We start from the raw sequence: 15,276 nt of genomic DNA, 5'->3' as shown, positions 1-15,276 counted from the left end.
AAACCAGTAATAAACATTTAATAGGCAGTGTTGCACTTCCACTCCCTTGGAAAATGAGGAAACCATGGAGGACGGAATGGAGTAAAATACTTGATTCTAACGCCAGTCAGTCAGCAAAGAGTACAGAAGAGTTCAGTACTTTTTACAGGAGAACAGCAAGATCATTTACCTAAAGCCCAGACATTTTCCAAAAAGACATTACTAGAGTAGCTGTTGGGAAACAGAGTTTGGAAGACAGGCATAAGAACATAGCTGAGCTGTAAAGCAGATGAGCATAGCACAGGGCTGGAGACGCCAGTATGATGGATATGAGCTGGGCATTGACAAAAATGTCAACAGAGCTTCAATTTTATGGCAGCAGTTGGCATGATGTTAGTCAAAAATCAATACCTGCTATCTAAATTCTGCATTTTGTCTGCTGTCAGGTGAAGTTTGATGTCTATATCTCTTTCTTGGACTGATTTTTCTTCTGCTATCAGCATGCTGAAAAAATAACGCTTGTAAATGAAGGCAGTGTACATTGCTAGCTGAACCAAAGGAAGCCAAGAAACACAAAAGTCGAAGGCTTCTCTTTATCTTACACAGAAATAATTGGATATCCGGATCCTGCTGCGTGAGTATAACAAATCCTACTTAGAATTTGAACAAGACTAAAGACCGGGTTATCTAGGTTCTACTCCCAGCCCCTCCATGGGCTCCCTAGGGTCAAGTGCTAACTAAGATACTTTTGCATGACATTTTTTCCATCTGTCAGAGGAGTATAAATAATATTACCCTGCCTCCCAGGAGAGTTTCAAAACTTATTTCATTTAATCCCCTTAATTTTCCCCTCTGACCCTATCCACCATGCCTCATCCCATAACTGCAGCTCTAGTCAAAGCAATTACTAGTAAATTGGAAACAGCAAAGACTCACCTTATATACCAAAAAAAGCATAGAAGGCTCCAATGCAATCCCTGAGCTTACTGTTCTGACCTCCTTCTACCCTTTTCTCCTTCTGCCTGGCTCTGTCATTTTATTTCCTATTATTGAGTTTGTCTTTATTTACATTGTAAGCTCCTGTGGCCAGAGAATCCCTCTCCCCTTGTTCCATTAAACCCTATTTAAAGCAATTTAAGACTGTGGAAGTTACTCTATGCGTGCAAGGTATTGCTATCATTTTTATGCTCACTCATGAACATGGTGACTGTAGAGCTGCTCCTGTTTTGCCTAGCAATGGGGGTTCATGACACCAAGAAGGAATTAAGATGGGGATTGGAGGGGGAGTGAGGAAGATGGAAAAGACCTCACAAGTTCATCTAGTCTAGCCTCCTGCTCAAGGCAGGATCATCCCTAACTAAACTGCCAAAAATGTCCAGGGACGGAGATTCTACAGCTTCTCTGGGTAGCACATTTTAATGCTTGAGCACCCACATAATCAGAAAGTTAACCCTAATATCAAACCTAAAATTCCTCTACTACAGGTTGAGTCCATTGTACCTAGTCTGTCCCCTGTAGCCACAGAGAAAAGTATCTCCATCCTCGCTATAGCCCTTCAGGTCTTTGAAAACTCAGTCTTGTCTTCTTCAGACTAAATAAACATAACTCTTTCAGCCTTTCCTTTTAAGTCATGCTTCCCAGGCCTCTAATCATTTTTGTTGCTCTCCACTGGACTCTTTCCAATCTGTCCACATCCTTCTTGAAGTGCAGGGGGTCCAAAACTGGTTTCACCAGCGCTGAACTGAGAGGAAGAATCACTTCCCTTGATTTGCAAGTGACACTTCTGTTAATACAATCCATTATACTGTTGGTCTCTTTTACAACAAAAGCACACTGTTGACTCATATTCAGGTTATGATCCACTGTAACCCTTAGGTCCTTCTCTGCATTACTGAGGCCTAAACAATCATGTCTCAATCTGTTTCTGTCCATGCAGTTATTCTGTCCCAAGTACAGAACTTTGTACATATCCTTCTTGAATCTCATCTGGCTGATTCAGGACTATTTTCCCAGTCTCTCTGGAATATTCTGGATTCTAGCCCTGTCCTCTAAAGTGTCTACTACTTCCCACATGAGTGCTGTACCCCATCCCCACTTCCTTCTCCAGCCATCAGGCAGTCACATTTTGCAAGAGGCCTGCTGTCATTGTGTATTAGGCATGCTTTGGGAAGGCTTAAACAGGAATCCAGGGACTGTGGAGGGACATCCAAGTTCTGGAGCTCAATCAGACTTAGATGGGAACTAGGCATCATGCTGCTTGGAGTGGAGCATTTCTAGGCATACACACAGGAGCTCTAGGCACCCAGAGACGTTTCGTATCAACCTTCAAGTGATCTTTGGGGGTAGGCAGCAGATGAGCAGTATTTTTTGGATTGTAGTTTAGGACTTGTACAGAATTGAGTGCCCCAATCCCTGCTCCAGGGCCCCATGTCCACTATTGGAGCTATCTCTTTATTAAGCTTATCTAAGAGGAAAGTTAATCACTTCATACCACACTGTCATAGGGGCCAAGAGCTGATTCTGAGAAAGGGCTAGGCAGCAGAGTTAGAAAGCTGCAGAGCCCTAGATAATAAACAGCTGGAAGCTCGTTACAGAATGTCTTGCTGAGGTGACTTCAGGTCAGTAGGAGCTAGGGGCTATATAAGCCCTGCTTATATAACAGTGGATTCACCCTTTAGTGGGCCCTGGGCAAACAAACTCGTGGACCCCTACTTGATACTGTATATTTATATTATTTTTTCACTCAATAATTACTAGTTATTAGTAAAATAACCACGACAGGGTCCCTTCTTCACTTAGGGCCCTAGACATCTGCCTAGCTTGCCTGTATGTCAGTCCAGCCCTGCCTGCACCAGAGGCAAAAGGCAGTCTCCTCTGGACAGGGCTGGAGCTCCTTGCTGGGCATCAAGGGAAGGAGTGCTGGGAACTGCAGACTGGTCCATGGTGTGATCATTAAAGGAGCCCCCTGCGTTGAGTGAAGAAGCTGCATTGGTGACAAAGAACTGTGAGCAGGCACAGGAAGGCCTGAGCTGGGAGAAACCTGCATGGCTGGATATGAGCTGAAGGAGAGGCCTGGAGAAAGACACCCCAGCTGCAATTGTTTTGGGATGCATTTATGTTGTTGTTATTGCCATGAGGCATGGGAGCAGCTGAAGCGGCAGAAGGAGGCTGCTGAGGGCACCTGGGGAAGGTGCTGCAATTGACAAAGGACTGTTAAAGGTTGGGGGCTCCGCCTGAGGTGCGAGAGTCCAGTGAACTGAACGGAGCCCTGAAGAGCCAAGGGCTCAAAGAGATGGAGCTGAGGGGTGAAGGAATCATTCTGGTGGACTGCGGCAGTTTTAAAATAACATTGCACAGGAAGTGAGCACAGGGAGGTACTCAGATTAAACAGAGAGAAAAAACAGGATTATAGTGTACATCAGGAGATACCACACCCACCTTTAGACTGAGAATCCCGCTACATACATTTTCATCTGATTTGCAGACAAAGCAAACTTGCAGTTCTGCTTCTGCCATGCAAAGGCCTTAGAATATTCTTAGAACATCCATTTCCCACACCAGATATGGTGCTCATGCACTGTTGGCTCTTTGTCCTTCCCACCTTTGGGTGAAGCTTAGGGGCACTGCACGCTGTATACTAGGGCTGCGCAAAACAGCAGCGTTCCACTTCGATTTTCGTTTCAATGTTTCGATGGAACAGTGTTTCATTTCGAGTTTTGTTTCATTTCGAAAGCACTATTCTGTTCTGTTTCGTCAAAACGGTTTCGCTGTTTCGACGTTTTGCCTATAGGCTACAATAGGAAAGCATGAAGCAGCCTATAACTTTGTCATTTCTTGCCTGATTTGGATTAAACTTCCAGGGATCGTAGCCCCTTCTGAGGGCATGAAGCCTGCCACATTTCAAGGAGATTGGTGCAGCAGTTTCTAGGAAACTGCACCTCAGGCTGCTGACAAGGAGCAGCATCCTTTGATCCAGCAGGCCGATCGGGGGCCTGCACCCCCATAAGGAGTCCAGCAGAGCCTCCACAGCCCTCCTGGGGGAGCAGGTGGGCCCCCAATCTGCCTGCTGGATCACAGGATGCTGCTTCTGCTACCCAGGACCCAGTGCTGGGCAACTGAGCCTGGCTGGGGGAAGCGCCTCCTCCAGCCTGGCTAGTTTCCCAGCCCCTCGCAATGCTGGAGAAGGCACTTCCCCCAGCCGGGCTGAGTTCCCCAGTGCTGCCAGGGGCTGGGAACTCAGCCGGGCTGGAGGAGGCACTTCCCCAAGTGGGCTCAGCTCCCAGTGGGTCGCAGCCCAATGGAACTTGGCCCAGTGGCAGGAGGTGCCGGCTCTGCCCACCTTCCGGCACCGGGCTGAGCTTCTTGGGATTGGCAGAGCCAATCAGAGTGCACCCTGGTGGTGCGAGGTGGGCAGAGCCAGGGCTGCACTTCCCACCGGCCTGAGCCACAGGGAGCTGCCGAGCCTCTGGGAGCACAGCCCTGGTTCTCCCCTGTCCTCCACCACCTGGCTGGCTGCTACAAAATGCGAAACATTTTGAAACGTTCAAAACATTTTGACTGGCTTCATTTCATTTTATTCTGAGGCTGTTTTGAATCCCTTCGTTTCATTTCAGTTTTGCTTTTTCGAGCTTGGAAGGAGTTGAAACAGCGTGAAAACAAAACAGCCAGCAAAGCTTCGCACAGCCCTATTGTGTAACCATTTATACCAGTGCAAAAGAGATACAAAATCATGCCAATCTAGTAACAGAGGTCAAGGACCTGTGACTCCATCCCAATTGACAGAATGTGTGCTCCAGCAAGTCAAAACCAGAGAGACTATCTGGACCAACAAGGTATCAGAAGTGACCTTCCATTTGAGAGCTTACATGTGAATGGTTTCAGTCTTATGGGGTGGAGGAAGACAACCCCCATGGCATTATTTTGTACTTTTATGACTTTGTAGGGGAACCTCTCCTCACTGAAGCTTTCTGATGAGGAGTATGTATGCCCTTAGGGACCTGGGAGTAGTTACACTGTTCACTAATATAGTTGCATTAAATCAGGATTCAGTCATGTTACTCCTCACTTATACTGATAGTGCTCTTGAAAGTGCTACCCTGATGCTTATTACGGAGTTAACTAACAACAGGAAACTAGGAGCATCTTTAGATTACACAGTATCTCGGCTGGGAGCAGCTTGCTCCTTGAAGGGACTATACCTAAATCATACCTTCCCTTTTATATTTACGCTGCCAAAATCAAAAACATCTAATGGAGCAACAAATGCCTCATTTGTTCTGATACCTCAAACTGAGCAGGTCTAATCTCACTAACAGTCATCACTGCAGACAATAAATATCACTGGAGAAACTAGAATACTGAGATACATAGGAAGCCCATTTCAACTAGCCAAGAGTAACAGGTAAATAATGACCATTATCAAATGTGATATGAAAAGACAGAAAAACCACATATTATTCCTTGATTTTACTAGTCTTATCTATAAGAGTTTCCTGCTTTAGACTTTTCTGGTAGTGTTAGAGCAATGTTATAGCCACGATGGTCCAAGAATTATGCAAGAAGCAAGGATTTCTTTGGGTGATAGCTTTTATCGGACCAACCTTTTAGAATTCCTTGAAATTATACAAGGCATTTGGGTTGTGTTTTTTCTTTTTCTTTCTCTCTCTTTTTTTTTTTAGTAAGCGGGAGCTAATATTTATTTCAGCACTAAAAGGGCCTTGTAATTCATTTCTAAGACTAAAGATAGTTAAGTCTGGATTCCTTGTAAACGCTAATTATAAAAGAAAATGGTAGAGGGTTTCTTAGGAAATCAATACTTTATTATACAATAATTGCATCTGCAAGTTTAATGCTCTTCATAAGACTTAGGAAGAATGAAAGAGGTTGTTGGGTCAGATGATGCAAATGGTGCTCGCATGACCTGGAAAGTCATCAAGAACTTGAGGCCTAGTAATGTGACTGGATGTCGTTAAAATATTTTCACAAGTACAACATTTATTATGGAAACCAAACTGCTAGTACATCTGTCTAGATGACACTTTGGCCCAGCATTGGATATAAACCTGGTCACAGTTATAATTGGAATTTCTGCTTCATTATTTGTCAAAGAGCTTTGATTATTCATTTGCCTGAATTATTTGTTTCTCTTAGGAGCAGTAGTTAAATGTTTTTCTCCTAGATCTTCCCCTGGCTCATCCCCCAGTTGTTCTAGCTTTCAACATGGGAATCAGAGAGGAGCTACTGGTCGGGTTATAAGCCCTGGAGATAGGATAAAGCTGAAAAATCATTCTTCCAAGAATTTATGGGTCACTGTCTAATTAATACTACTATCAATGCTTTGTATTCAAGCATGTTCCAACTCCACAGGCAGTTCTTATTTTGCACCCAGCCATGTGTGACTACTGTAGGCAGCATTGTGGAACCCAAAACAACATTGCTATATCAAGTTAAAACTCTTCCCCAAAAATGTTTACAATAACAAAGGAGAGAAAACAGTTGTTTTTTCCACTATGGCCCAGTGTTTATCTTTTATTTTTATTATTATTATTATTATTAGGCACTTTTAAAGGAAATGGTCTGGGTTACTTAGAACATTAATTTGCAAAGAAATCACAAGATATTTTCAGTGACTATGGTTTTTTATGGTGCATATTATTTCTCAGTAGGTCTCCAAAGGAAATGTGTTGTAGGTCTCAGTACACTATAAAGGGAGTCCTTCTGACCATGTCCACAGACTATAAATTCTTCAGTAACAGCAAACATCTAGAAGTATATGTACCACAGTTTTTTCTCAAAGGAGGAATAAGTGGTTGATATCACTTCATCTGTATATCAAAAATACAATAATATGAAATACAATTGTATGGTTTTCATGGGAATACTGAAAGTTGATATATGATCAACATATGAATCTATTCAAAAAGTAGATGCAAATGAAATACAACATGACCCATCATTGATCCTAAGTAATTGTTTTTTTCTAGAAAGCTACCCAGTTAACATCTTGAAAAATTGATGCAACAATTAAATTAGTGCCCCCAAGCAGTGAGAAAAGAGAAAGGATCTGTGTGCCTGTGCTGTATGTTCATGTCTGTGTGTGAAACAGCGTTCACTTCTGTTCTTCGGTTATAATTTCTGGCTGGTTGCCTGCAGACAGGTCAGTATGAGCCTGCTTTAACACTACCATTATATGCTATAAAGAGTGGGTGTTTGCAACAGCAAAGGTTAGGAATTTAATTTTTCAAGTTAGAGCGTAGACACTGCTGAATAAAGCAAAATCCCCAGAAAATCCCAAGACAAAATTCCTGGGTATTTTTTTCTTTTCCTATTGAATAATAGATTTCCCTGGCACTTGCCCAAGAGCACCAGGACATAATATACTTTCGTTTAAGAAGGAGTGACACATGACTGCTAAACACCCACAAACAAATTACACAGCAGTTAGCTCATGCATGGTGAAAAACTAGTTACACTGAAAGGGATGTTATGAAGAACTTTAAGCATCAGATATGCCCTAACTTAAAACACTAACCTGCTGGACAGGACTCTTGCAGAATCAAAATACAAATGGTTATAATGCCACTCCTGTTTGGCTGAGCACTTCTAAACTTCATGACATCACTTTCTATGGGACATAGCCTTCAACACTTTGTGTCTTGTTGCTGTAGCTACAAGAGGTGCAGAAATGAACTAATATCTAGGGCTGTGGAAAGCTTTGGGTGCTGATTCAATTTGGAGGAGATTCGGCCCGATTTGATGGCAGAATCTACGAATCCAAATCGAATCAGGAGACCAATTAAAAGGTCCAGATTGATTCGAAGCTCTTTGAATTGATTCGGAAAAAATTCAGAGAGCTTCAGCGATTTGGGCAGTCCCCGGTGGCTGCAGCAGGGAGCTGGACCTGCATTCCATGCTGGTAAGTAGGGTGCAGGGGAGGGCGGGCTGGGGGAGGGGAACATGGGGGGACCCCCTGACAGGCCTCATCCCCTGACTGCTCCCTCAGCCCCTCTGAGCACCCCCTGACCCCCACCCACTCTACCACCCCACACCCCATGGCTGCCCCACCTGCCCCAGCTCCCGGCTCTTTAAAAAAAAAGCGCCTTCTCACTGGGTGCTGCTAGGCGGGGGGATGATCCCTGCTGCCCCCCACTGCCCTGCACTGTGTGGGGGGCTCTTCCATGAGCCCCCTGACCCGGCCCTCTGTCCCAGCCTCCCTCATGGCTGCTGCAGCAGCCTCAGGGCTTCTGGGGCTCATGGCAGAGCCCCTGATGCAGCATGGGGAAGGGGCGCCTGGCAGCACCCGGTGAGTCTGGGGGGCAGGTTTTGTTGTTGTTTTTTAAAGGGCCAGGAGCTGGGGCAAGTGGAGCAGGCATGGGGGGATCTGGGAGAGCAGGTGGGGATCAGGGGGCTCATGGCAGAGCCACCCATGTGGCAGGGGGCAGCAGGGAGCAGCGGGGATTGCTCCTCCCCCCGCCACCCCGGGCCAGGCAAGAGCCAGTGAGAAGGCGTTCTTTTTTTTCCCAAAGAGTGAGGAGCTGGGGCTGGGTGGGGCAGCCATTGAGAGTGGGCGGAGGATGGGGTCTGTGTGATTCAGAGATGTGGTTGATTCGGTAGCAGCCAATCTCTGAATCAGAATCAGCTGAATCAATTCGGGGCAGTGATTCAAATCACCGAATCAGCTGAATCTGAATCCAAAGCGAATACTAGCCGCTTCTCACGGGCCTACTAATAACTGTATTCCCAAATTCTGTTGATATTACTGACAACAGTATTTTAGGTACTGGGACCAGACTTTGCAGATAACACCTCTCCCATGAAGGTACCAAAATAAGCCCTGACTGCAGAGTGCTTTTGAAAGTCTGGCCCTATAGAGCACAAAGGGTGGGTGTGAGTACTACCAAAGAATATTGGTGGCAAGAGCACTTGAAAATCTAGCTCTGCTTTTTGGAAAATCTGGTCTCTACAAGTTAGTTTTGAGCCTTAAATTTAAGCATCTATATCTTTATTGTTTGAGAATCCTTGATAGTTCGTGTACATTTACATGTCTAAATAAAAATTTGTGTGTCTAACTTTGATGGAAAAATTAGACATGCTTAGCCCAAATTTCTTTTTTTTTTCAGTAGGAAAGTCCTGGGGACACAATTCAGCCTTGTCAATCACTGTCTCATGGATAACTCTGCTGCTGAAAAGCCTGTCATTTGAGATGACTCCCTAGTTATGATTAAAAATGTTTCCTTCTAACAGAATACATCCTTATTTCAGTAAAACACTGGTAACTTTGCATACATCTACTGCAGAGTATGAGGTCTTTGTCATTCACTTAGCTACTGAAAAGTGAGACCTTATCTGATACAATGTGGGCTAGATCTATGGTACTTCCACCTCAACAAAGGAAAATTTGGGGCAAGAGCCAATACTACCTTCCCATTTTTTTACCACAATAAGATTCACAGTTGCTACCAGGGGATCCTAACACTAAGTAGAAACTGATTACCTTAATATGTAAGGAACCAAAACAAAAATAACTAGCTATTCCTCTCCCCTTGACAGTGAAGGAGTATAGAGGGACTGTAAGGGATGTCTTATGATGGCATTAGCACCAGGATGATGTTGTACAGGAAAGCCCTGTGCATCTCAGCCTTCTGTACCCCAAAAACTGATTGGGAGAAATCTCAAGGTGTGGACGAAGGTAGAGTATGGGAGTGATACTGAATCTTTAACATGGGCAGAGGATTTTCCTATGCTAGAGTGATCCTCTAGGGGCTGGCTGTGCCATTTTGGATTATTTTGCACTAGAGGTAGAGTCCAATAACAGCTGTAATAGGCTTGGGTATTCTATATTTTTGCCTAAGAGAAAGCACAAGTGCTTTGCTGCCCCATATCTGAATGAATATGAGAGATTTTTCTCTCTTACTTATCCTACTGATAGTGCATGTATGAGAGGAGAAAAATATGCATTTAATTCTCAGTGGGGAAGGAAGGGCTTTTCCCAAAAATAGGGGAAACTTAGAGGCAAAAAGGGCTGGTATTTGTTTGCAAATAGGCATCTTTCACTAAAATGGAAGATATTGTAGAATAAATCCCAGTACTGCCAACCCTAAATGGCCAAAAACCATTATGAGGTTTGCTTAAAAATCCTGCAATTTAAATTCTGAGATGGGAAGAATTCTCACCATCTCCTGTTGTTTTTTGAGCCTTCCTGGGCCACATTTTCAGCCTTTTCTCCATAAGCATGAGAGTTAATAACTTACCTTTAAATGAAAGATAAGATTATCAATGTTATCCCACGGCTCCAGGAAAACAGAAATTATTGCAAAGTCCAATAAGAGTTGACAATATTGGAATTTGGTACCAACACCACATGTTTAGTACATCTACTTGACATTACTTTGTTCCGGGGCACTTAACTATGCAGTTTTTTCCATACCAGTTTTTAAAAAGGATAGATTGTCAGCTTCTACTTTTAATTGTCTGGTTTCTGTCATTTTCGTCACAACTTCACCACTGGGCACTGTCAACTCAAATTTGGCTGAAAATGTAGATTTTGAGAAAAAAAAATTAAATGATCCAGGACAAGCAAAGACACTTCTGTTACTTTAAAATAAAAATTTCAATGGAAAAAGCTGTTTTTGAACAAATAGACAGATGGGCAGCATTTGCATCTTGAGGATCACAGTACTGAGAACCTAAAAGCTGAACTTGTTCTACACAAGAGTAAAAGTGACTCCAAAATGAAACACACAAAGCAATATAGGCAGTATCATATAATAGACAGAGAAAAGTGAAGTGGATTTTAATTTTTCTTTACTAATTTAAGGTGTTCTAAGGAACAGATTTTTACCTTAAAAGTTGCTCCCTTCCATCATTGGCATTAAGATTCCAATATTTCTGCCGCATGATCATGTTTTCCCATGTAATAATAATGCAATGATACCAAGCCCTTAAAAGATATTTTTAGCAAGATGTTTCAAATAAAGCAGCCTGGCAACATTACGTTCAGAGAGACCTAACATGAAGACTAATGAAAGAATCTCTTTCTTTCTCTCTCATCAGCCTTCCAGACCAATAAAATAAGAGAAAGGACCAAAAGCAGTGGAAAGAGCTGCTTTTCCAACAAGCAGCCTGAATATGTCAAGTGCTGAATATCATGTGTTTCCATCATGTTCCTGTTTCATCCTTCTGCTCTGCCACTGAGGACTTTTTTCTTTTTCTTTTTGGAGCACTGTTAATCTGGAAACCTTGCTCTCAGACCTTGCCATCAGGGGCAGGAGTACAAGGCTACAAACAGTATTGTTCTTGAGGTCACATCACCAAGATCTACTCCTCCCTCCAAGAACTATTTGCCATGTCTGCAACTGAACATGTGAATTCCAATCAGCCTCCTCAGTTATCCAAGGTCTCACCAATGACTTCCCTATTTACTAGAAGACTGTCATCCCCAAATTAAGGATGCCACTGTATTTCCATTAACTTTGACTTCCTTGTTTGTTTGTTTCTTTAAGGGAATTCATCTTTCACTTTTGCGTCCACTCAGCCTTTTTAACCAGGGCATTTTCCCATACATTTTTATGTATTTGTCCTCATTTTCCCTCCAAATGCTTTTCACTGCAAACCTGGAAATCATGTAGCCCTACCTGGCAGCAGCCAAGAGCATCAGCATCATTTAGAAAGTGTCAATGGAAGTAGTCAAGAACTTGCTAATCAATGCTGCTGCTGCTTCTAAACAAAACATGTTAATAAATTCATTAAAAAAAACTTGGGAAAGGTTTTTGAATAATGATTAAAACAATCAGTTTGCAAGTAACCAGAAGATAATAGGGTGATGAAACAAAGCCAACATGGGTCCAGCAAGACCAGAATCTGTCAAACCAATTTGTTGCTTTCTTTGACAGGGTAACTGGTTTGGCAGCTAATAAAAGAGAGAAGCAGCAGATGTGATCTGTTTTGACTTTCCTAAGGCATTTTGGATTGTGTCAAAGTCTCTCTCACAAACAAGCTAAGGATGTATGGTATAGAGCAGTGGTCTCCAAAGTGGGGGTTCGTGCACCCCAGGGGGTGTGCAAGATGATCCATTGGGGTGCAGGAAGAAAATATTAGAACTTCTATTTCTATTTTTATATATATATAAATATACATATATTGGGGGTATGTGCTCAAAATTTTTTTAATGATAGGGGTGCGTGATCAAAAAAGTTTGGAGACCACTGGTATAGGGGTGATCACTACCAGGTGGGTGCACAACCAGTCAAAGTCATTCTCAGAGAAGTTATTAGTAGTTCCTTGTCAAAGTAGGAGGGCATCTCAAGTGGGGCCTTCCAGGGGCATAAGCTGGGCCCAGTCCCAGTCACTATTTTTATTAAGAACTTGGATGGAATATAGAATATACTTATAAAATCTGTGGTCAACATCAAGCTAAGGAGGGCTGCAACTGCTTTGGAGGACAAGATCAGAATTAAAAATGATCTCAAGAAAATGGAGATACAGTATGAAATTAGCAAGATGAAATTAAAAAAAAAAAAAGAAAAAATGCAAACCACTATGCTGAAAGGAGAAAAATCAAATCCAAAAACATAATGAAGAATACCTGGCTAAGTAGCACCACAACAGACAAAGATTCAGGAGGGAAGAGTGAGGGGGGTGGGGACATAAATCACAAAGTATATATGAAAAATGTGATACTGTTGCACAGACGGCAAATCTCATTCTGAGGTATATTAACAGAAAGTGTTTTATGGAAGATCCAGGAGGCAATTATTTCACTCCTCCTGGGCCTCAGCAGGAATATTTTGTCCAGTACTGGTCACCATACTTTAAGAAAGTTGTAGGCAAACTAGATAGAGTCTTGAGGAGAACAAAAAGAATTATAAGAGGTTTACAAAATGATCTATAAGGAAAGGTTGATGGCATTGAATTTGTATTATTCCGGACAAGACGGATAGAGTGGCTGGTAGGTGAGAACTGTCTTCCAGTTTGCAAAAGGTTGTTAAAAATAGACACTGAACAGTTGTTTGGGATGACCACTGCAAAGAAAAAAAAAAGAAAGAAAAAAAAGAAAAGAAAGAAAAGATTTATGTCTAATATTAAGGAAAATCCTTAAAAAAATTATGGTGGTAAAAAACTGGAGGTTTCCAAGAGCCTGTTAACCAAACATCTGTCAGGGGCAGCTCAGGTAATCCTCAGGCTGGTGTGTGCATGTGTGAAAGCACAGGATTCTCAGGCACTGTACTTGATAGTCAGATGGTACACTGAGTGACACAGTTAGGTCTCTGCAAAGATATGAACAATTACAAATGCCATCATATAGTTTTATACCCATTCCTGGACTACTTCCTACAATATAAAAACATAATAGAGAAACTGTGGAACAGTTTAAAAATAAGAAATTAAATGGTTAACCAACTGATGAATCTGACAAGTGTTTTGGGGAAAAATTGACTGATATTTTTTCTACAAACAAGCCTCAAAGATAATTTTGAAAATGTATACAGGTGTAGCAAATATTTCCCTCAGTACATGTATACATTATGTGCATGTTCAAGAAATAAGAGAATGTAAAAAACATAATGTATATCATGCCTTGAATATTTCATATGCATACTGCCTCCCAAATGAAAGCAATACAGCGGCATCCCGTCAACTTTTATCTAGTTTGGTGTGGACACCTCTAAATGAGAATCTTGCATATGCCACTGAAGGAAAACAATAAATGACATGAAAGCATTTCCTTCCATTTTAAAGAAGGCATAGGGAGGTGATAGATACAAAGATAAGATGACCCAGGAGACTTTTTTCCCAGTCTTTCAAGAAAGTTCAAAAACTGGAGTCAAGAAATTGTCTGCCTTCACGAACAATAAAGGTGGGGGCAGATTAAAAAAAATAAAAAGCTTAGCCTTTCCATTCTCCTTATGTCCATTGTTCTGTCAATAATTTACACTGAGGTATGATTTTATACATTTACAGAGAAGTCTGTATGAGAGGGCTACTCAAGCACCCCACAGAACAAAAGACCTTGGATGAGGTGTAAGCTGCTGCTTATACATTTAGAATTTTCCTACATAAAATCTGATGAGACAGCTACCATTAAGTCCACATATAAGAAAAAATACAAGATATACAACTGTAGAGAGGAAAATCATAGATGCAGTATGCACGCTGAGACAGCATCTGTATGTTTATTGCACCCAGTTCATCAACTGTTTATTTCAGAGCAAAAAGTGGAGGCAGAGACAGTGAGAGAATAGAACAGAATGCCTGAGAATATTGGATTTGTTCAAATGTAAAGGATCAGGACAGTTAAACTGAGCTCCAATTAAACAAGAAAAATGGAGGATAAGACAGGGGGCCTTGCTTCCCCTGATGTAAATCAACATAGTTCTGACCAGACCAACAAGCTAAAGCTCTGTAAAATCTTTCAAAAGAGCATGTAAACCCAAAGGAACATTCTGTGGTATACTTTCAAAAAGGAATTCTTCCTGTTCTAAACAGTAAATGTGATCTATCTAAGCACGAGCAGAGCCAGTAAAACTTTTGTCTCCCTATGATGTATTAAGAAAATTGGAGGAACTGGGTTTTAGATTTGGAAAAACAGTTGTTGTACACATCAGTACCCTACCCCGTGGTTACTTGGGGAATGAGTTGGATTATTACATCATAATATCATGAACATAACAGGAGCTTAATGAAGTTCTGATACTCAGACTATTTCAATATCTTTGCTAATGCATATTTAGCTCAAACATTTTGGGGCAAAGACTTTGGTAAGTATTCTGCACTCTTTGGCCTTCAGATAAGTATAAGCATGTGTCTTGATCCATATTTGAGCCATCCAAGATAATCTCCTATGAAACCAGAGAAGAACAGATACTGCTAAAATGTATTTTATGAATAAAAATAATTAAATAAAAGCAATCTCTCATGCCCTACTTGTGCACTGGAAAGAAGTGAAAATAGCCCCACCATATTTATTTCCTTTTCAAACTGCCTCTGACCCTAAATCATTAGCATTAACTGGCTTGCTTCCTCTAAGGTCTTCTGGGCTGCTCCTGAAGCTAGGAAAATGTTAATACAATTTGTCTCTTGAATGTGTGCAGCACTTAACAGACAATAGGTTACAAGCTTATTAGATTTCCAGAAAGCACAAAAACAATCCACCCGCAAAGAGTTACATTGTTTGGAAAACTGTTTGATTTTCCTTACATTTATTCCATGTGGTTATGTTTTTATAACATAGCTTTACTAATAGTTTAACTTTACTAATAGTTCCCATTCCTTCATTCCTAATTTCAACAATTTGCCTGC

The 15,276-nt window shown here is 41.8% G+C and overlaps 1 long non-coding RNA gene across 1 annotated transcript; it reads left to right on the top strand.

Moving 5' to 3' along the window:
• Nucleotides 1–466: 466 nt before the first annotated feature.
• LOC149873757 (uncharacterized) lies at nucleotides 467–11,714 on the top strand. The gene is made up of 3 exons (XR_016439880.1): nucleotides 467–613; nucleotides 6,963–7,135; nucleotides 11,032–11,714. It is a non-coding gene; the product is annotated as an uncharacterized LOC149873757 (long non-coding RNA).
• Nucleotides 11,715–15,276: the final 3,562 nt, after the last annotated feature.

The sequence above is a fragment of the Crocodylus siamensis genome, chromosome 1, assembly GCF_052110815.1.
Source record: "Crocodylus siamensis isolate JL-2025a chromosome 1, ASM5211081v1, whole genome shotgun sequence".
NCBI classification, from domain to species: domain Eukaryota; kingdom Metazoa; phylum Chordata; order Crocodylia; family Crocodylidae; genus Crocodylus; species Crocodylus siamensis.
This window is presented reverse-complemented; position numbering and strand designations above follow the sequence as displayed.